The sequence below is a fragment of the Leptodactylus fuscus genome, chromosome 1 (assembly GCF_031893055.1).
Source record: "Leptodactylus fuscus isolate aLepFus1 chromosome 1, aLepFus1.hap2, whole genome shotgun sequence".
In the NCBI taxonomy this organism is placed as follows: Eukaryota; Metazoa; Chordata; class Amphibia; order Anura; family Leptodactylidae; genus Leptodactylus; species Leptodactylus fuscus.
In genome coordinates, this window is record NC_134265.1 from 21,069,309 (window position 1) to 21,092,282 (window position 22,974).

The following is a 22,974-nucleotide window of genomic DNA, read 5'->3' on the forward strand; positions in this document are numbered from 1 at the left end:
CGAGCATGACTGCCATATTGCACCCCTGATCATGGCGGTACAACCGGTTGAACTCTCACCGATCGGTTTTTGACCGCTGGGACCCTCTGTGTTTATTAATCCCCCCCCATCCTGTGTGGTCTTGATGCATAATAGATGTGGACATTGGTGGTAGTTTTCCATACACTCTTGCTTTCTGCACTATTTTTATGATCACACCCGCGAGCCATAACATTGCGATACGTCTTGAGACATATTCTATCCAGACGATTTATGGTTGATTTTCGGTGCCGTTTTTTGAGGGCACATAAAGTAAACTCTACAGATAACAATGATGGGAATTACAAGGTCCTCCATATTATTTTGTCTTGTGTTCCTGAGAAATTTCCTGAGCTATGTGCTTTATAAACACCCATTATCTGCGACTATACCACAATGGCCCTCACTACCAATCTGGTATTGTGTTAGTCTGTCAGTCTATACTATATATATATATATATATATATATATATATATATATATATATATATATATATATATATACAGTATATGCGTACGTATGTATGTGTGTGTATATATGTGCGTACGTGTGTGTGTGTGTGTGTGTAAGTTTGGATGTTTGTTACTCAGTCACGCACAAACGGCGAAACGGAATTGAATGAAATTTGGCACATAGATTGTAACCTCGATTAAAACATTAGCTACTTTTTATCCCAGTAAATGACATGGCTTCACGACTGTTATGAATTTATGTTCACATACTATATTACACTTCTCCTGCAGCAGCTTATCTCAGGTTCTGATAAATCCAGGTCTGTGATCTCTCTGTGTAAACACTCAGCTAACACTCAGGGATTCTGTACATGCATTTGTATATTATCTGATCTGCTCCAGGCAGTGCTGACACACTGGATGGGAAAACACCTTTAATCCATATTGTCAGTTTGCTACTTTTAAACATGTCTGGAAAAAGAAAATCTAATTTGTTGCAAACGACAGCTATGAAGGAAGCCAGAAGTCAGAGAGTTCTCCTCAAGCGGATCTGAGGGTGATCATTGGAGCCAACAACATGCTCATTATATGGCGTCTCAGCGAGCTGCTGAGATGCCGGAACAATCACAGGCACAACGCGAGGAACAAGTTCAACGGCAGGCCAGCTTGACAGGTGCCGAAATGGCAGAGCAGGCAAACCATGGAAGCCAACAACACGCAGACAAAGTCGTGGGCAGAGGCTAGTGTGTGTGTATATATATATATATATATATATATAGTCATATGAAAAAGTTTGGGCACCCCTATTAATCTTAATCCTTTTTAGTTGTAAATATTTTGGTGTTTGCAGCAGCCATTTCAGTTTGATATATCTAATAACTGATGGACACAGTAATATTTCAGGATTGAAATGAGGTTTATTGTACTAACAGAAAATATGCAATATGCATTGAACCAAAATTTGACCGGTGCAAAAGTATGGGCACCTCAACAGAAGAGTGCCATTAATATTTAGTAGCTCCTCCTTTTGCCTCTAGTCGCTTCCTGTAGCTTTTAATCAGTTCCTGGATGAAGGGATTTTGGGCCGTTCCTCTTTACAATTCAATTGTAATACAATTCAAGTTCAGTTAAGTTTGATGGTTGCCGAGCATGGACAGCCCGCTTCCAATCATCCCACAGATGTTCAATGATATTCAGGTCTGGGGACTGGGATGGCCATTCCAGAACATTGTAATTGTTCCTCTGCATGAATGCCTGAGTCGATTTGGAGCAGTGTTTTGGATCATTGTCTTGCTGAAATATCCATCCCCGGCGTAACTTCAACTTCGTCACTGATTCTTGAACATTATTCTCAAGAATCTGCTGATACTGAGTGGAATCCATGCGACCCTCAACTTTAACAAGATTCCTGGTGCCGGCATTGGTCACACAGCCCCAAAGCATGATGGAACCTCCACCAAATTTTACAGTGGGTAGCAAGTGTTTTTCTTGGAATGCTGTTTTTTTGGACGCCATGAATAACGCCTTTTTGTATGATCAAACAACTCCATCTTTGTTTCATCAGTCCACAGGACCTTCTTCCAAAATGAAGCTGGCTTGTCCAAATGTGCTTTTGCAGACCTCAGGCAACTCTATTTGTGGCGTACGTGCAGAAACGGCTTCTTTCTCATCACTCTCCCATACAGCTTCTATTTGTGCAAAGTGCGCTGTATAGTTGACCGATGCACAGTGACACCATCTGCAACAAGATGATGCTGCAGCTCTTTGGAGGTGGTCTGTGGATTGTCCTTGACTATTCTCACCATTCTTCTTCTCTGCCTTTCTGATATTTTTCTTGGCCTGCCACTTCTGGGCTTAACAAGAACTGTCCCTGTGGTCTTCCATTTCCTTACTATGTTCCTCACAGTGGAAACGGACAGGTTAAATCTCTGAGACAACTTTTTGTATCCTTCCCCTGAACAACTATGTTGAACAATCTTTGTTTTCAATCATTTGCGAGTTGTTTTGAGTAGCCCATGATGCCACTCTTCAGAGGAGATTCAAATAGGAGAACAACTTGCAATTGGCCACCTTAAATACCTTTTCTCATGATTGGATACCCCTGGCTATGAAGTTCAAAGCTCAGTGAGGTTACAAAACCAATTTTGTGCTTGAGTAAGTCAGTAAAAAGTAGTTAGGAGTATTCAAATCAATACAATGATAAGGGTACCAAAATTTTTGCAACGGTCAAATTTTGGTTTAATGCATATTGCACATTTTCTGTTAGTACAATAAACCTCATTTCAATCCTGAAATATTACTGTGTCCATCAGTTATTAGATATATCAAACTGACATGGCTACTGCAAACACCAAAATATTTAGAACTAAAAATGATTACGATTATATTGCAGCATCACATCTTATCTGTAGGTAAATCTAGTGGGGCAGATTTATCAAGACTAGAATTTCTAAGGCTCTTTTTTTGGGGGCCTGAATCACAAGAATTTTCGCCACATTATTGTGATTGATGTGAGGGCTTATTCTTTGCGGGACGAGTTGTACTTAGATTTTTCCCCATTTTGAGGAACATATAATGTTTCCATTAGTGTTTATTTATGTTTTTGGCGGGGGTCCCTGTTAAATACCCCACAATTCTATCATCATTGTTTGCCTTTTGGCTTTGCAGTGTTCATTTTGCATCAATAAGGACACAGCAGATTTGGCTGGCGATTACGATTATGGCGATTCCAGATTCATGATGGTTTTTATTGCGTTTTACCACTTTACAAAGAAGAAGTCACTTATTGGAAAGAAACAGTTTTTATGGGGTGTCTGTAGTGTGTTGACCTTGCCCTGTCTACTCCCCTGAGTCCAGTAAGTGTTTTGTTCCCTGCGGCGCCCCCACCATACATAAGAGGGTTATACAGGCCAGGACGGAGACACTCTTGGTAGCCTCTGTCCTCTTTGGCCAAAAGATTAAGATCCTCAACTGGAGACCCCGCCTCTATAAAAGGGGATTTTCCACAGGATAGGGTCTGATGGCCGGCGTTCCACGAGCATGGGGGACCAAAGGTTTGGCTGAATGCTCCATGTGAATAGGTGCATATATGTGGCCACCACTCCATTCACTTCCATGGGGCTGCTGCTATCTCCAGCACTTGCTTTCATTCCTTCTCCTGATGCCTGGGAATCCTGTGGATAGACAATAAGCATCTACATGGGGAAAAATCCCTTTATAGAGTTTTCTCCATTATCAGCTCAGTTTTCTAATAGGAAGTGTAATGCTGCCCTCTGCTGGTAATACCCAGAGAAGTTTTATTATAAAGGATTTTCCAGGATGACTTATCCTTAGAACAGGCTGTGCTGTAATGCCAAAGAAAGTCCCCAAAATATGTACGGCGCTGTGCTTGGTATTCAGTGAAGAGTCACCCGAAAGCTGAGGACGTCTTCAACCAATTGATCTTCAGGGGTCCCGGGTGTTGAGCCCCCACTAGTTACTTATTGATGACCTATACATCAATATCTATGTCCCGAAAAGCCCCTTTGAATGTTCAGAACATCTATAACCAGATACAAGTTTGCAATAAGATGGGGACACCATGACCCCCCTTGTATAAGGTCTGATGAATTCTCCGGGGTCGTCTTTTAGCTGCTCGGACTTATTCAGTGCATACGATTTTGCATTCTATGCAATGTCACATTTGCAGACCAAGTTATAAGGAAACATAGCTCAGTGCCCCATAGAGTGTCAGACTGGGGTACCCTGGGCCCACCTGATAAAATGGTTCTGGGGCCCGACCCTCCAATCAGACCATGGTACCCTGCAAATTTGGGTGTGTTGATATTGTGTTGCGGTCTGGGCATTGCTATGCAGGATTTTTGAGGACATCGCTGATCCCCTACTATGTTTTGGGGGTGAGTCCCAGCCCCATCACTGGTGGTCGCCTTGTGCTCAGTGTGTTATTATAAGATTCCACTAGGGGGCAGTATATTACAGTATATGGAGCAGCCTCATTGTCATACTTGTTCTGTGTCATCCTGACCTGATTTTTTCCAGATTCCAGAGTAAATCCATTTGTGTAAGCTGCGGAGCGCTGCAATCCTATGATGTCACTTTTCTGGTGACTCATTGTTTAGGGGTCATGGACGTGGCCTCTATTATCGTGGTAGATCTAATCCCGTATCCTGCACCTCTATTGTTATCCTGAGCAATTTCCCTAAATATTAGAGGGATGAATAGCCGAGCTGATTCATTGCTACTAGTAATGCGGCAGCGCTTCCTTGGGTACATGGATAGTATTCGAACCCTGACTAAGACCCGGCCTGGAGGATGTGAATTGTTCCAGGTCTGGTGAATATGGGGGAAGTTTATTGTCCTGTTTGTATTTCAATAGACCTGCGTATGGTTGTAGACAAGTCAATAGGAAATCCCTGTCCCCCTTCCCCGCTAAACCTGTACACCTGTGGACTTGTGGGCATCAGAATGTGGTTACGTGTGCAGAGAAGGGGGGCGCTATAGAGGCAACGCTTATCTCTAGGCAAAGGTCCTCTTCTATATTCCTTCTAAGGGTCCAATTCTAACTGGGGGATGTAGGAAGGCGCAGCTTAGTGTTATTGTGGCCGACACTGGGGTTATGATCAATGTGGTGGACCATAATGTCTGAATGTGGGGGCTGATAATGGGGGAAGGGTGCTGGTAGTGGGTGACATTTACAGCTCTCGGCTGTCTAGGGGAGCACGAAGGCAGACAAGGCATGTACGTATATACACCACACATAGGAGGAGCACTGTATCCCCAGATGTACATCACACGTAGGAGGAGCACTGTACCCCCAGATGTACACTAAACATAGGAGGAGCACTGTACCCCCAGATGTACACCACACATAGGAGGAGCACTGTACCCCCGGATGTACACTACACATAGGAGGAGCACTGTACCCCCAGATGTACACCACACATAGGAGCACTGTACCCCCAGATGTACACACACGTAGGAGGAGCACTGTACCCCCAGATGTACACCACACATAGGAGGAGCACTGTACCCCCAGATGTACAACACACATAGGAGGAGCACTGTACCCCCAGATGTACACCACACATAGGAGGAGCACTGTACCCCCAGATGTACACTAAACATAGGAGGAGCACTGTACCCCCAGATGTACACCACACATAGGAGGAGCACTGTATCCCCGGATGTACACCACACATAGGAGGAGCACTGTACCCCCGGATGTACACCACACGTAGGAGGAGCACTGTACCCCCAGATGTACACCACACATAGGAGGAGCACTGTACCCCCAGATGTACACCACACATAGGAGGAGCACTGTACCCCCGGATGTACACCACACGTAGGAGGAGCACTGTACCCCCAGATGTACACTACACATAGGAGGAGCACTGTACCCCCAGATGTACACCACACATAGGAGCACTGTACCCCCAGATGTACACACACGTAGGAGGAGCACTGTACCCCCAGATGTACACCACACATAGGAGGAGCACTGTACCCCCAGATGTACAACACACATAGGAGGAGCACTGTACCCCCAGATGTACACCACACATAGGAGGAGCACTGTACCCCCAGATGTACACTAAACATAGGAGGAGCACTGTACCCCCAGATGTACACCACACATAGGAGGAGCACTGTATCCCCGGATGTACACCACACATAGGAGGAGCACTGTACCCCCGGATGTACACCACACGTAGGAGGAGCACTGTACCCCCAGATGTACACCACACATAGGAGCACTGTACCCCCAGATGTACACCACACATAGGAGGAGCACTGTACCCCCAGATGTACACTAAACATAGGAGGAGCACTGTACCCCCAGATGTACACCACACATAGGAGGAGCACTGTATCCCCGGATGTACACCACACATAGGAGGAGCACTGTACCCCCGGATGTACACCACACGTAGGAGGAGCACTGTACCCCCAGATGTACACCACACATAGGAGGAGCACTGTACCCCCAGATGTACACCACACATAGGAGGAGCACTGTACCCCCGGATGTACACCACACGTAGGAGGAGCACTGTACCCCCAGATGTACACTACACATAGGAGGAGCACTGTACCCCCAGATGTACACCACACATAGGAGCACTGTACCCCCAGATGTACACACACGTAGGAGGAGCACTGTACCCCCAGATGTACACCACACATAGGAGGAGCACTGTACCCCCAGATGTACAACACACATAGGAGGAGCACTGTACCCCCAGATGTACACCACACATAGGAGGAGCACTGTACCCCCAGATGTACACTAAACATAGGAGGAGCACTGTACCCCCAGATGTACACCACACATAGGAGGAGCACTGTATCCCCGGATGTACACCACACATAGGAGGAGCACTGTACCCCCGGATGTACACCACACGTAGGAGGAGCACTGTACCCCCAGATGTACACCACACATAGGAGGAGCACTGTATCCCCGGATGTACACCACACATAGGAGGAGCACTGTACCCCCGGATGTACACCACACGTAGGAGGAGCACTGTACCCCCAGATGTACACCACACGTAGGAGGAGCACTGTACCCCCGGATGTACATCACACATAGGAGGAGCACTGTACCCCCAGATGTACAACACACATAGGAGGAGCACTGTACCCCCAGATGTACACCACACATAGGAGGAGCACTGTACCCCCAGATGTACACTAAACATAGGAGGAGCACTGTACCCCCAGATGTACACCACACATAGGAGGAGCACTGTATCCCCGGATGTACACCACACATAGGAGGAGCACTGTACCCCCGGATGTACACCACACGTAGGAGGAGCACTGTACCCCCGGATGTACACCACACATAGGAGGAGCACTGTACCCCCAGATGTACACCACACATAGGAGGAGCACTGTACCCCCGGATGTACACCACACGTAGGAGGAGCACTGTACCCCCGGATGTACACCACACATAGGAGGAGCACTGTACCCCCAGATGTACATCACACATAGGAGGAGCACTGTATCCCCAAATGTACAACACACATAGGAGGAGCACTGTACCCCCGGATGTACATCACACATAGGAGGAGCACTGTACCCCCGGATGTACATCACACATAGGAGGAGCACTGTACCCCCGGATGTACATCACACATAGGAGGAGCACTGTACCCCCAGATGTACACCAAACATAGGAGGAGCACTGTACCCCAGATGTACATCACACATAGGAGGAGCACTGTACCCCCAGATGTACACCAAACATAGGAGGAGCACTGTACCCCTAGATGTACATCACACATAGGAGGAGCACTGTACCCCCAGATGTACACCAAACATAGGAGGAGCACTGTACCCCCAGATGTACATCACACATAGAAGGAGCACTGTACCCCCAGAGGAGCACTGTACCCCCAGATGTACACCAAACATGGGAGGAGCGCTGTACCCCTTGATGTACATCACACATAGGAGGAGCACTATACCCCTAGATGTACATCACACATAGGAGGAGCACTGTACCCCCAGATGTACACCACACATAGGAGGAGCACTGTACCCCCGGATGTACATCACACATAGGAGGAGCACTGTATCCCCAGATGTACACCAAACATAGGAGGAGCACTGTACCCCAGATGTACATCACACATAGGAGGAGCACTGTACCCCCAGATGTACACCAAACATAGGAGGAGCACTGTACCCCTAGATGTACATCACACATAGGAGGAGCACTGTACCCCCAGATGTACACCAAACATAGGAGGAGCACTGTACCCCCAGATGTACATCACACATAGAAGGAGCACTGTACCCCCAGAGGAGCACTGTACCCCCAGATGTACACCAAACATGGGAGGAGCGCTGTACCCCTTGATGTACATCACACATAGGAGGAGCACTATACCCCTAGATGTACATCACACATAGGAGGAGCACTGTACCCCCAGATGTACACCACACATAGGAGGAGCACTGTACCCCCGGATGTACATCACACATAGGAGGAGCACTGTATCCCCAGATGTACACCAAACATAGGAGGAGCACTGTATCCCCAGATGTACACCACACATAGGAGGAGCACTGTACCCCAGATGTACACCACACATAGGAGGAGCACTGTACCCCCGGATGTACACTACACATAGGAGGAGCACTGTACCCCCAGATGTACACCACACATAGGAGCACTGTACCCCCAGATGTACACACACGTAGGAGGAGCACTGTACCCCCAGATGTACACCACACATAGGAGGAGCACTGTACCCCCAGATGTACACCACACATAGGAGGAGCACTGTACCCCCGGATGTACATCACACATAGGAGGAGCACTGTATCCCCAGATGTACACCACACACAGGAGCACTGTACCCCCAGATCTACATCACACACAGGAGCACTGTACCCTTGGATGTACATCACACATAGGAGGAGCACTGTACCCTTGGATGTACATCACACATAGGAGGAGCACTGTACCCCCAGATGTACACCAAACATAGGAGGAGCACTGTACCCCCAGATGTACACACACGTAGGAGGAGCGCTGTACCCCCGGATGTACACCATACATAGGAGGAGCACTGTACCCCCAGATGTACATCACACATAGGAGGAGCACTGTACCCCCAGATGTACATCACACATAGGAGGAGCACTGTACCCCCAGATGTACACACACGTAGGAGGAGCGCTGTACCCCCGGATGTACACCATACATAGGAGGAGCACTGTACCCCAAGATGTACACCACACATAGGAGGAGCACTGTACCCCCAGATGTACATCACACATAGGAGGAGCACTGTACCCCCAGATGTACATCACACATAGGAGGAGCACTGTACCCCCAGATGTACATCACACATAGGAGGAGCACTGTACCCCCAGATGTACACCAAACATAGGAGGAGCACTGTACCCCCAGATGTACACCACACATAGGAGGAGCACTGTACCCCAGATGTACATCACACATAGGAGGAGCACTGTACCCCCGGATGTACATCACACATAGGAGGAGCACTGTACCCCCAGATGTACATCACACATAGGAGGAGCACTGTACCCCCAGATGTACATCACACATAGGAGGAGCACTGTACCCCCAGATGTACATCACACATAGGAGGAGCACTGTACCCCCAGATATACATCACACATAGGAGGAGCACTGTACCCCCAGATGTACATTGTATCTCCAGGTTTTTGTCTTGTTGAGAGATTTATTGGCTATTACTGGATGTGAATCCTGATTTTGCCAGTGCGGATCTCCTGGAGACTGTCAGCTCTCCTGCCCGGTGTATAACATGTGGTTTCTGTAGAATAACATGTAGGAGTGTTAGTGATTATCCATCATCCTACATACTCTGCACAGTACAACTTCTTTCTGCAGGTCAGCAGTTTATTCTCTGCTCAGTACCACTTCACACCCCATACCCATGCACAGTACAACCTCAGCATGTCCGCTGGTGCCAGGTCACACTGCTCTGTACCTCATCTATTGGAAGAACCGGGATCCCAGTTCCCAACCTGGAGTCAGTTCACTATGAGGAAAAAGAGCCCCCATTTCCGCCAACTTGCTCCTGCTCCGACCTCTGTGTTGGTTTCAATATGTAACACTCCAGTAATAACCTTGGTCATGAATGGAGATTGGCTATCATTGGGTCCCTTGGGTTTCTTTTACGCCAGCATTTTACCTCTATGCTATACTATTTTGTCCGCCATTTTTAATCTGTAGACTTCTGTATTATGGGAGGACCCTTCACTGCAGATTCCCTCAGGAGTACCACATTGGAACCAGACGGACCTCAGTATAAGTTCATGGGATCTACACTATGTGATCAAAAGTATCCGGACACCCGGCTGAAAATGACTACAAGTTGGTGGCGCCCTCCATTGGTAATGTTGGAATTCAATATGGTGTTGGCCCACCCTTCACCTTGATGACGGCTTCCACTCTCACAGGCATATGTTCAATCAGGTTCTGGAAGGTTTCTTGGGGAATGGCTGCCCATTCTTCACGGAGTGCTGCACTGAGGAGAGGTATCGATGTAGGTCGGTGAGGCCTGGCACGAAGTCGGCGTTCCAAAACATCCCAAAGGTGTTCTATAGGATTCAAGTCAGGACTCTGTGCAGGCCAGTCCATTACAGAGATGTTACTGTGGTGTAACCACTCCGCCACAGGCCGTGCAGTATGAACAGGTGCCCCATCGTGGTGTAAGATGCAATCGCCATCCCCGAATTGCTCTTCAACAGTGGGAAGCAAGAAGGTGTTTAAAACATCCATGTAGGCCTGTGCTGTGATAGTGCCACGCAAAACAACAAGGGGTGCAAGCCCCCTGCATGAAAAACCCCACCACACCATAACACCACCACCTCCGAATTTTACTGTTGGCACTACACACGCTGGCAGATGACGTTCACCGGGCATTCGCCATACCCACACCCTTCCATCGGATCACCACATTGTGTACCGTGATTCGTCACTCCACACGTTTTTCCACTGCTCAATCATCCAATGTTTACGCTCCTTACACCAAGCGAGGCGTCGTTTGGCATTGACCTGCGTGATGTGTGGCACCCAATCACCTGACCACGTTCAAAGTCTGTGAGTTCCGCGGAGCGCCCCATTCTGCTCTCTCACCATGTCTAATGTCTACTGAGGTCGCTGATATGGAGTACCTGACAGTAGGTGGCAGCACAATGCACCTAATATGAAAAACGTATGTTTTTGGGGGGTGTCTGGATACTTTTGATCACATAGTGTATATGGTTCCAGCAGTATATAGTTGAACCTATAGACTTATGAGATAGGACGGAGTTCACAGTTTCTTATATAGAGCTGTCCGGCTTCGGCACAATTTTTCAGTCCTGGGAGGGCCGGGGTAACCTAAATCCTAAAGAAAATAACGCACTCTAAGCAATGCAGGAAGTCCTCCGGAGCAGAACTCCCCCATAGGGACCCCCCTCCATTAGCCGGAGCCTTCGTATAACCCACTTAATACATACATGACATACATTCTCACAAGCAGAATATACGAGTTAACATCGTACACTAGAGAGAACTTTCTTCATCCTCCGTGGTTGTTAAATATTCATTGCGTTAAGTACTTTCCAATTTAACCTGATGATGGCGATGCGCCTGACTAAGCTCACGCTAAGGAGCAGGACAGATTTCTCCTTTACAACCTCCTTCAGCTTGTCGTATCAGGATGGTTTCAGTATCCGCAGGTACGTGGTGTGATCCTACACCCAAAAATAAACTTAGAAAAAAGTGCTGGAAGATGCTGTAAAGTGGGGCAGTTGCCCATAGCAAAAGGAAAAATGACCACTACATGGAGACATTGATGAAATTTGTGAACCCGGTCCTGTCTCATGTAATATGATATTCAATAAAATATAATATCTATATATATATATATATATATATACACGAGTATGTAGGTACATGCAAAATCAGGCTCTTATGTTCTCAAATCCTTAAAGGGGCTATGCAGGGTTAGAAAACATGGCTGCTTTCTTCTTTCCAGGAAGTGACATCACATCCATTGGTCTTGTGGCCATGCTGCAGTTCAGTCCCATGTCACCAACACATATGATGTCACTTCCTGAAAAGAAGAAAAAAGCTGTGTTTTCTAATCTTGGATAATCTCTTTAAGATCATTTAAAGGAGTGTGTCCTGTCAGATATCTTAGTGATATTGATGGGACTTGACGGGATGGTCGGATGTACCCCTGTGCAGGAGAAAAGCTGAAAGGCTTCAGGCATTTTGTTCTTTTGGGTTGCCAAGGCTCAACCCATAGTGTTATGGCATATCCTAGTGACCATTTGAAGGAACCTTATGGACTGGGTTGATACAAGTGGCCATGTCTACTGCAGATGTATGAGGGGGTGGAGTCTGATACAAGGATTCAAAGCACTTTCCTTATGCTCCGCCCCCGAGGAACCTGCACAGACTATAACAGTGCATCTGCCTTGCCTGGAGTGTTCCTTATCTTTAATTCCTATAAATCATACATGGTGAATACATTTGCGCACCACAGTTTAAAGGACCCCCTAACCTGGATATTAAAGGGATTGTTTACCCCCGGCAGCTGCTTGAGAAGTGAATAGAGGGACGAGTATTTCCCGTACTTCACCATGGAGCATGTTGTATAAGCACATCTGGTCAGTGTTTGTGGAAAAGACAATCCTGTAGGTTTTTAGGCTACAGATGTTACGTCTTGGCTCATCCTTCAGTTCGAGTTCATGCAATATGTCCTCATATTCCTTTCATTTAGCCCTTAGGCTCTGTTCACATCTGTGCTTGTGTCCATCCCGGCGCAGAGTCCATTTGAACCGGACAAGCAGAATGTTTTCATCTGGCAATGTCAGGAGGCAAACAAAAGGATACCTGTTAGACTCCATTATAAAGGGGGTATTCGTTGTCATCTGCCATTAGACAGGCCATTTTTATTATGTAATCTGTTCTTCATCAAACAGCGCAGATGTGAACATGCTCTTAAAGTACTTTGCCTCTTCTGTCTTCCCACCGTCCCTTCTTTTGAATGCCAGACATGCTGCTGACCTCCTTTTTTGCAAATTGGACTAGAAAATAGTCAGCCATTTATAGTAGTTATGGAGCTCAAATTTAGTCACAGGGTCACCTAGGGTTCCCGAGGAAGACATAGGCCCTCTCGTTTCATTGCCTTCCCCCAGCACCTCTTCATAGGCATTGACAGACGAGAAATTGGCCTCAGATTGTCTGGATGGAGCTCCACTATTATCTGGAGTTTGATATAATGCAGACTGTGTCGGACTGTGGTTCTTTGGGCCCATCAGATACAGTAAAATTTTTCTGGGGGCCCACTCTCCAATAACCCATAGGAAATACACTATGGTACCTTTCAAATTAGAGTGTCTTTTGCTTTACAATAGGAGTGTGGGCCCAGCAGAGGATACTCTAATACTGTGGTGGACGAGTCCAACATTGATGCTGATATTTCCCGCTGGGAGAGGGGATGAAATAGCTGCTACATTCACAGTATATATTAAGAAGTTCACAACAGTATCACGATCTTCCAACTCACCCCCAGTCGGTTTGCTTACTACTTGTCACAGCCCTAATCGGGCATCATGCACATGCAAGTACACCAAGGGGGGTAAGTGACCCTGACTCCTACCAATGCCCAGGTGTTCCACGGTTTATAGGGATCCTTACCACATCTCTTTGGGCTCAATGAGTCATGTCCATTCCAGTCTGCTTAGGGTCACCCTTGTTCCAGTTCTTTAAATTTTAGACTCCGCTTTTCCTCTCCTTGTTCTCTTGTCTGAAGTCTACCTCACCTGTACATGTCTGCATTCTGCCTGCCTTGATCCTTGCTCCATCGGACTACGATTCCTGCCTATTGCCTCTAGACAGTGACTTGAGAAGTCCAACCCATTTGGAGAGGAAGCGACCTAGTAAAGTCTGCCCCCTATGCCAATCTTTTTGTGGAGGGTTAAAGGTAAACTATGAATGTTCCTGATTTTGATATGATCCAAGACTGACTAGTGGGTTAACATCCCCAGTTGTCCTTTGTTAGTTCCATATATAGGTAATTTTGGGTCTTTTTTGAGAGGCACAAGTTTTAGGCAAGTAAAAAAAATTAAGAGGAGGAGTCCTGGAGGTGATGATATGGTCCCTATAGACCTGATCTCAACATCTTCCAGTCTGTCTTGGATCCCATGAAGAGACAGACAGATTGGAGCAAGCCTACATCTACATAAGATCTGTGTTTAGTTCTCCAAGATGGTGCGAACAACTTCTATTTCTTGAAAGCATTTGTGTTTTGCAGCACGTTTTATTATAATTTTATGTTTTTTTTTCATCCAGTATAAAGTTTCCTTCCTAAATCCTTAGAAATAACCTGTTTTCTTCTTCCTTTCTGCCATGTCTGTAATTACGGATCTTCTCTAGAACTTACCCTATAATCTCGCCGTTTTCCTCTATGTTTCAGTGTACGGTTAATGGTTATTTTTTATAACTCTGTTGGAATGTTGAGGAATTTTCGGAACAAAGGTTACAAACCGCGAGATTGAGGAGCACATTGGAGATACACGGAATATATATAGAGAGATCTCTTAGCTCGATGCTTACACGTATCATTGCTGTTCCCTTTAAGACCGCACTTTACTTCCAGGACATAATTGCTTTCACGAGGTGCAATCTATCCATTTGGCGTTCCGTGCCACTTGTAATCACGTTGTGTTATCCTGGGAGGGTGAAAGGATTTGGATCTTGTTTCTCTTAAGTGCGTTTTATTGTTCCGCCATCCTCTCCATCCGACTGCTTCTGCGACTTTTCATTTTCGTTAAATGTCCATTACATTGGGAACCGTAAGAATCTAAAAGCCATTTACGTATCTGCAAAATGAACTTTCGACAGTCCGCTCGGATTACCAGGTTATATTACGGATTCTATGGATTAGAATGAAGTACACAATTTGTCTGCGACTATGCTCACGGGGGCAAATTTACGAAAGCTGTCTAAAAAGTAAGACCGTACAAACGTGGACTAGACGGTCTTGAGCCGCGCCAGATTTATCGATTTATCTAATGCTGGATGAATATGCCGTATTTTTATATGTCTAGTCTAACTTCAGACCACTATTTTCTTGGCTTTGTTTTTGTCCAAAAATGTGCATCATGTTTCGTCGCATTTTTTGGGCACTCGGTGTTGCGTTTTAGGCCACAACCCTGAAGTTTTATACTCGGGTTATAGATATTTTTAGGTGTTCTGATGTAGGATTGTATGTTATATAATCAGGGGGATCCTGGAGCGGAGGGGCTACCCCATAGCGCAAAAATAGATGGTCTCCCTTACCTGGTCTTCACACATATCACAAGTGGGAAATTCCCATTAGTTGTTGACCTGTCCCTAAGGGCTGGCTGATTGTAACCTAAATCGTGATTAATCCGGCATTTTCTCTCAATTACGATAAATGGTGATTTAGGTCACGCCCCTTCTGTTCGGACACCAGAGTATGATAAGTGGAGGCTCAGAGGAGGTGAGCGTGAAAAAAAAAAAGTGTTACTCACCTCCTCTGGGTTCTCTTGGTCTTCTTCAATGTTTGGAATCGCTGAGGCTTGTGATTGGGCTTCAGCAATTGTGCAGTGTTGAGATGTCTTATTACCCATGCGATTACTGAGCCCCAATCACAGGCGTCAGCGGTCACTGATGTCAGTCAGAAGACCTGAATTGAACTGGGAGTTGCACTGGAGCCCAGGAGAGGTGAGTAATACTGTTCTTTTATCTCCTTCCCTGGCCTTTGCTTATTATACTCTGGGGTCTGAAGAGACCAGTTTTGGGATCAGACGTCTTCAGTCCAAATGAAAACTGTAGGTGGAACCTTGTGAGTATTATAATAACCAAATAGAATTAACCAAAGTGCACAAAATCACGTCAGTTATCCAGGTTGACATTTTCGATTATTTGCCCACCCCTACTGACCAGGAATTATAATAAACCCAAGGATTGGTGGGGTGGCTGTAAAACAACAACAAAAAGTTATACTTGCCAGTCCCTGGTGCTCTGTTGTACAGTCCCAGTCCCCTTTGCCTCCATTGCTGGAACTTGCCAGGTCAGAAGTGATGAGACTCACATGACCACTGGGAACAATCAGTGACCTCAGTGAACGATGGCGAGGAATCGGTAACATTTGTGAGTGATTTCACCAGTGTCTACAATGAAGAAACCATGAGCTAAAACCTCACTGGAGCCACTGCTCTTAGTGGTCACATAAGACTCTCCATTTCTGATCAAACGAGTTCAAAATGGGAGGGAAAATGGACCAGGACTGTACAACAGAACATTGGGGATAGGGGAGTTTTACACCCACTCTGGCTGTCCCTGAATTTCCTATAATTCTTGGACAATACCTTGAATCTTTTGTATATTACTAACCTAAATCTACAGATGCATATGGTATGAATTTTATGCATAGTATGTCATTGTATGACGCTATAATGGCATTTTGGGGCCCTGTATGGTGGTATTACTGGAAGACCATATGGCGCTTTTATTTTTCGTATTATTTTTCATCTTCCCCTTTTGAATATGGGATGGGCGCTACATAGATATGTGTGTGTGTGTGTGTGTATATATATATATATATATATATATATATATATATATATATATATAGATATAGATATAGATATAGATATATAGATATATAATATATATATGGTCAGGTAGCTCATTTGTAATGGTGTGGACCCAAGCAGTCATAAACAGTGACACAAGGTCTAGGGAAAACAGGTTTATTTGGGAAAAAAACGCAAAATAAACTTTCACTTCACATACAAAATCAGCCACATAAACTACAGCCTTAATTTCAGGCAAAAACTTCAAACAAAACCCTGCTTGTCCGAGCACTAACTAAACAGTATGAAGCTAACTATACGTGGAGCTTACTACCAACCACCCGAACAAACAAAATAGCACAGTATGGTCTCACCAGACGCTCAGTATTTCAGGACAGACCCAATGCTATCTCATTGTTTGACATCTAGGGAGGTAGGATCAGTGTTCATACGTTTGTACTTCCTGGCTTCCTTCCCCCTGGGATTTAGTGTGGGGGTTCTGGCCTGTCTTGCGTACATTTTTTAATATAGCCTACTATGGCATTTTTTATCTATATAATCTAATAAAAGTGAGTTTTATTTCTTAATTCCTGGTGAGATACCCCTTACAGTGAATATTGATTATTCAGGAATTATACACTTATTCAGGTTTGGCAGTGATTTAGACCCAGGCGCCTCCTCTCACTCCCAGGATCTGCCCTGAAGTGCAGGCTCTGCAGTCTTTTATGGGTCACTAACCAGCCCAGGACCCCACACCTTAGGGCTGAGGCCTCTTCAAGACCCGCCCTGGACCGCACATATGTCAGGAATCTGGCGGAGATCTATCCCGGGACTCCATTACTCTGCCTGTCACCTTCTCACAATATATATCTATAAATGTATAATCATTTTGTGCTCAAAATGGGAAACGACTTAACGCGTTAAGAAATATGAGCCGTACACTGAACTACGAATATAGACACCGTATGGCGGCATGTTTAGATGTGGAGGCTGCATTCACTTTGCAGGAGGAATCTCAGATCATCGACACATGGAAAACAGTTTTGTCTAATTCTTATCCAAAATGAACATTTTTGATCCCTGTTCAGAGAATCCTCAGATCACCTTCTTTTTGTTTTTTCTTGGTTATTGTATCCAACAATAAATCAACTTCTGGAAATGCTTCTAATTTATCTGTAGATCTCCAAAATACACCATCAACCAAAACATTAAAACCACTGGTGGTAATGGTGATTTTTCAGGGGGTGGGATATATTAGCTGGCAAGGGAATAGTCAAATCTGGTGGTCTTTGACAAGACAACTGGATCAGAGCATCTCCAACATTGACGGTCTTGTTAAATGTTCCTACGTTGTTGCGGTTAGGAGGACCACCAGGGAACTGTCCAGGGTTAGCCCAACTGGTCTGTTCCCAGTACTGTAAAGCGAACCGCTGAAAATATTCCTATTGTCTATGAGCGAAAGGACATGGCAGCCTACTTGTTTGGCGCAGAAAAGCCACAGACCGGTGGACTACTGTCCACCACCAAAAGCACCTTCAATGGACACACGAGGACCAGAACAATGGAAGAAGGTGCCTGGTCTGATGAATCACGTTACGTCATGTGGACGGCCGGGTGCAAACGTCACTTATCTGGGGAGGAGATGGAAACATGGGGGCAAAGGCATTGGCAGAAGATGTGTGATGGCCTGGGCAATGATTTGCGGATGAACCTTGGATCCTGTCATCTGCTGGAAGTTACTACTTACCTAAACCTTGTGCAGACCAAGTACTCTCTTTTTGGGAATGGTACCCCCTATTGGCCTATTTCTGCAGAACACGCTTCAAAAATAGTTCAGGGATGGTCTGAGGAACGGGACAAAGAGATCAAGGTGGTGACTTGTCTCCAAAATACGCAGATCTCAATCTGATCGATCACATCGGATATGGTGGGGTAAATAAGTCCGATCCATGGAGGGCACACCGGGCAACCTACAGGACTTACAAAGGGTGTCAGATAAACAAGAAACAGCGGAGCACTTGTGGAGTCCGTGACTATCTTGATGGGTCATCTACACAGTATTAGACAGGTATAATATCCCCCCCCCCCCAAAAAAAAAAAAAAAAAAAAAAAAAAGAGACCCAAAGAAACTTAAGTGTGACAAATATGCTGGAAAGTAAGAATGCGTTCAGAAATAGAAGGGTTAATAGTTTATTTTTATCAATATTTGGTGTGACCTTTGCCCTTTGGAGGAGGAGTCCTGGAAGTGATGATTTGACCCCCACAGATATAGCCCTGATCTCAACATCATCCAGTCTGTCTTGGATGACATGAAGAAACAGACGGATTGGAACAAGCAACATCCACAGAAGATCTAATATGGCGGGAACAACCTCCCTGGCGGGTTCTGCCAAAAACTGCCTGCAAGTACCGAGAAGAACTGATGGAAGACAAAGGGCATACCGAATATTGATGGGATTTAGGGCTCGTTCACACGGGGGCAAAGGGGCGGATTTTGACAGCGGATTTCGCTTCAAGATCCGCCCCTTTACAATGGTGGTCTATGCAGACCGCCAGGCTTCTTTTTTCCGCTAGCGGCGGGCTGCTGCTAGCGGAGAAAAGAAGCGACCTGCCCTATCTTCAGGCGGAAGCCACGCGGCTTCTGCCCCTGGCAGCACCCTCCTATGTCGGCTCTCTCGGTGTCACGTCTGAACTAGCCCTTACATTTCTCTTTACTTCGTTTCTTCATATTATTAAAAAAAAAACAACAACTATTAACCCTTTTATTTCTGAAAGCTTTCTTACAGCACAGCATTTTTTAATTTTTTTTTTACTCCTGCCTAAAACTTTTGCACAGCACTGTAGGTTGCTGCGGGAGAGCCGGTGCGGTGTAACACAGATATGTGTGATTTATTATATGATACACGATTAAAGTATTTGGCCGTCCAGAAGTATGGCAATTGTTTCAGCTCCGTGTTTGTGAAACCTCTGGTACGGGCGGGCCGGACGCCAAGTCAGCTTTCCTCCAGTCATTGAGTTCAGCTGTTTTGGAAATCGGTTCTCAGTGCTCTCCCAGAAGCCTATGGACACAGCTAATGCACGGTATAAACAGCCCCCTCCCCTGTGTGGTGCGTTCTCCTCGCCGCACTGCTGGGGGCGCCTCACACACTAGGAAGGCCAGCAGGTGATTAGGCTAATGAGAAGCTTCATGGGATTTCGGGACCGTCTTATGGTGGATTAACCCGAAGCAGTGGTCTGAGAGGAATCCCGGAGAAAAGGCAAGGCTATGACGGAGCAGTAAATTCCAGAGGTACGGTTTTTCTTCATTGCTAGTTTCGGGCGGACAGGCTAGTCACGGGGTAGCTGCAGGAAAGTCACCTTTAACAATTCAATCTCTCAGAAATCTTATGAATAATGTATAGCCATGAATCTCCAGCCGCTATAAAGCTAGGTCAGAGCGTGCTGGGAGTTGTAGTTTCCCACCTGGGTGGGATTCGTCAAATTTGGTGTATTGTACGGTACTACATATATATATATATATAATTTCTCATATATCTTAGCGGAAACCTCACCTCCACCCCTCTCAGGTGCTATTATAAAGTCACAACCACCCATTTGCAACTTTTCTTACACCAAAAAATTGGCATAGATTCTTAATGAATCGGCATTCCTAGAAACTTCACGTCTCAAAAATGACTGAATAACTAATGAAACCTTATTAATGAATGAAAAAACAAAATGTAAAAACATTCAAAGAACGGAGGAGGGCACAGCTAGCCCCAATAAGGTATAAGGTGCAATACTCTCAGCCAGAGAGGAACACCTTTCCCCCTGATGTTATTAGACTCTGGCCTCTTAAAGGGGCTGTCCAGGATTCCGATGACCTACACATAGGCACGATCATCAGTATCCGATCGGCTGTTGGAATCGTATACACATAGTCCAGTTACATTAATGTCACCACCTGTCAAAATCCAGAATAACCCCCTTTCACAGAGCGGACCAAGGTCTTGCCTTGCACAGACATGTCAGGAGTGGTGACAGATTCCCTTCAGGATTATATAATATTTGTACCTGCAGCCCCTTGAAATACCGCACATAGCAGACACATCAGTATGACAAATTACAAGCTCAGCTCTGCTACATGTGTTCCCGTTTACGCTGGAATCTTGCTTTATTGACTGCCGTTATTTTGGGGTTCTCTCGACATCTATCTTAAATGTTCCTTAGAGTTTTATAGGATGCTAAACCTATAGGTCACACAATGCGGTAATAATTCTGCCGTCTGGTTGGGGCTGTTATAACTAGAACAGTACAAGATGTTGCAAAACTACAATTCCTAACATAGTTTGCAGTTGAAGTTTTTGTGAGGACCACGACTATTTGGCGTGTTCCTGCTCCTACCCAGCAGGCCCCGCTGATGCTATGCATGCTTATAATGTAATATAAAGGGGCTTTCAGGGGCTATAATATTGATGACCTATCCATAGGATATTAGATCAGCAGGGGTACGACACACCCAGGCACTCCTGCCAATCTGCTCATCCCATTTCACAGGCCATTGGCATGTGAATGGGGCTGAGCTGCAATACCAAGCACAGCCACTATATCATGTATGGCAGTGTACTTGGTAACCAGTGAGTTGTAATACTTGTCTGAACACTGCAGCCTCTTTTAAAGGGATCCTATCATTGGATACCCTTTTTTTTCTGACTAACACATAGGAATAGCCTTAAGAAAGACTATTCTTCTCCTACCTTTAGATGTCTTCTCCGCGCCGCCGTTCGGTAGAAATCTGGGTTTTCTTTGGTAGGCAAATGAGTTCTCTTGCAGCACTGGGGGCGGTCCTCAGCACTCAAACAGCACTGGAAGCATCCCCAATGCTGCGAGAGAAATCTCCAGCGCCACCTCCATATTCTTCTGGAACGCCCTCTCCCAGTGTCTTCTACCCTCCTAGGTTTCAATCTTCTAGGGCCTCGGGCAGAGCAGACTGCGCATGCCAGCGACCACAAGAAAATGGCCGCTTATTCAGTAAGCTGTGTAAGTGGCCATTTTCTTGTGGCCGCTTACACAGCTCGCTGAGGAAGCGCCCAGTTTCTTGTGGCCCGAGCATGCTCGGCCCAAGGCCTAGAAGATTGAAACCCAGGATGGAAGAAGGCACAGGAAGAGGGCGTTCCTGTAAAAGATGGAGGCGTTGATGAAGAGTTCTCTCGTAGCATTGGGTACGCCCCCAGTGCTGCGAGAGAACTCATTTGCATACCGAAGAAAACCGGGATTTCAACCAAGAAGACATCTAAAGGTAGGAGAGGAATAGCCTTTCTTAAGGCTATTCCTACGTGTTAGTCAGAAAAAAAGGGTATCCAATGATAGGATCCCTTAGGATTTCATATTGTTGAGCTGGTCTAATGAAGGGTATTCAGTTATTTTAGGATCAGTGAAAGCTATGACCCCCGTCATCATGAAAATGGACCTGAATGGAGTCCGGGTCAAGTCTGTGCACTGCTGCCCCACTGTCTGGATGGGTTTGCCGCAGAAGTACAGCTATTTCTGGCAGTCCCATAGATGTGACTAGGACGCCCGTCTATGCTCATTCAGCTGCTTTTTTCAGTCTGGGCTACAAGATAAATGAGGTCTAACTTAAAATAACTAGAGTACTCCTTTAAATATTTTAAGGAACTTAAAACCCCCTCCTGGTTTCTTCCATTTATTTTTATTGAATTGCTAGGACTGAAGATTTAATATGTCTGATCTTTAATGTTCTCCGACATCTAAGCAGTATCCTGAATATCAAGCAGGACATACCACAAGCCGTCTGATCTGGGTGTTAACTAGTCGGGCAGGAAGCCGGGCCTGACACTGCTCACAGCAAACCCAGACCTTTCATCTGTCTGAAAACACTCCGCAAAGAAATGAAAACACGGCCTTGGATTCTGGGTCACGTCATCCAGATGGTTTTTAGGTGTATTCGCCCACTCGTGCAAAGAAAGAGTTAAATAATATCAGAGATCCCAGGGAGTAAGTAGCCGGGTGTACTAGGAGTCCGGGATTTCGGGAAATGAAAATTTTCTGGGTTTTGGTAAATCTAGCTGAATTGTAGAATGAAATAAAACCGATAGTTGATGTTTTTTGTGTATTTAAAGTGGACCTAAAACTATAAAATCACATCTCATAAATGAATAGTTCAGGTGAATAGAAGAATCTTTGTCATATATCCTATTAAAGGGATATGCTTCTTTCTCCCCTTATCAGGTTGAGTTACTTTGAAATAGAAGTCTATGGAGATGGGAGAGGGGAGGAGGCTGCAGGAAAAGGCTCAGAAATAGCTGCTAAACTCTGCAAAATTATTATTCCATGTACACCCTCACCACTTTCCAGAAAAGGGGACTTTTAGATGATGTGCAGGGGGCGGAG

General features: G+C 45.6%; 1 protein-coding gene across 6 annotated transcripts in view; it reads left to right on the forward strand.

The window, feature by feature from the left end:
* The window catches only part of PDZD2 (PDZ domain containing 2), a 144,856-nt gene that overhangs the window by 4,578 nt on the left and 117,304 nt on the right, over nt 1-22,974 (forward strand). Inside the window, exon 1 of one of the 6 annotated variants that reach the window (XM_075267836.1) lies at nt 19,649-19,873. The exons of the other annotated variants lie outside the window; for them this stretch is intronic. The gene's annotated coding sequence lies outside the window, so the exon portion shown is untranslated. Of the gene's footprint in view, nt 1-19,648; nt 19,874-22,974 lie in introns of those variants that run through there. 6 annotated transcript variants of the gene reach the window in all.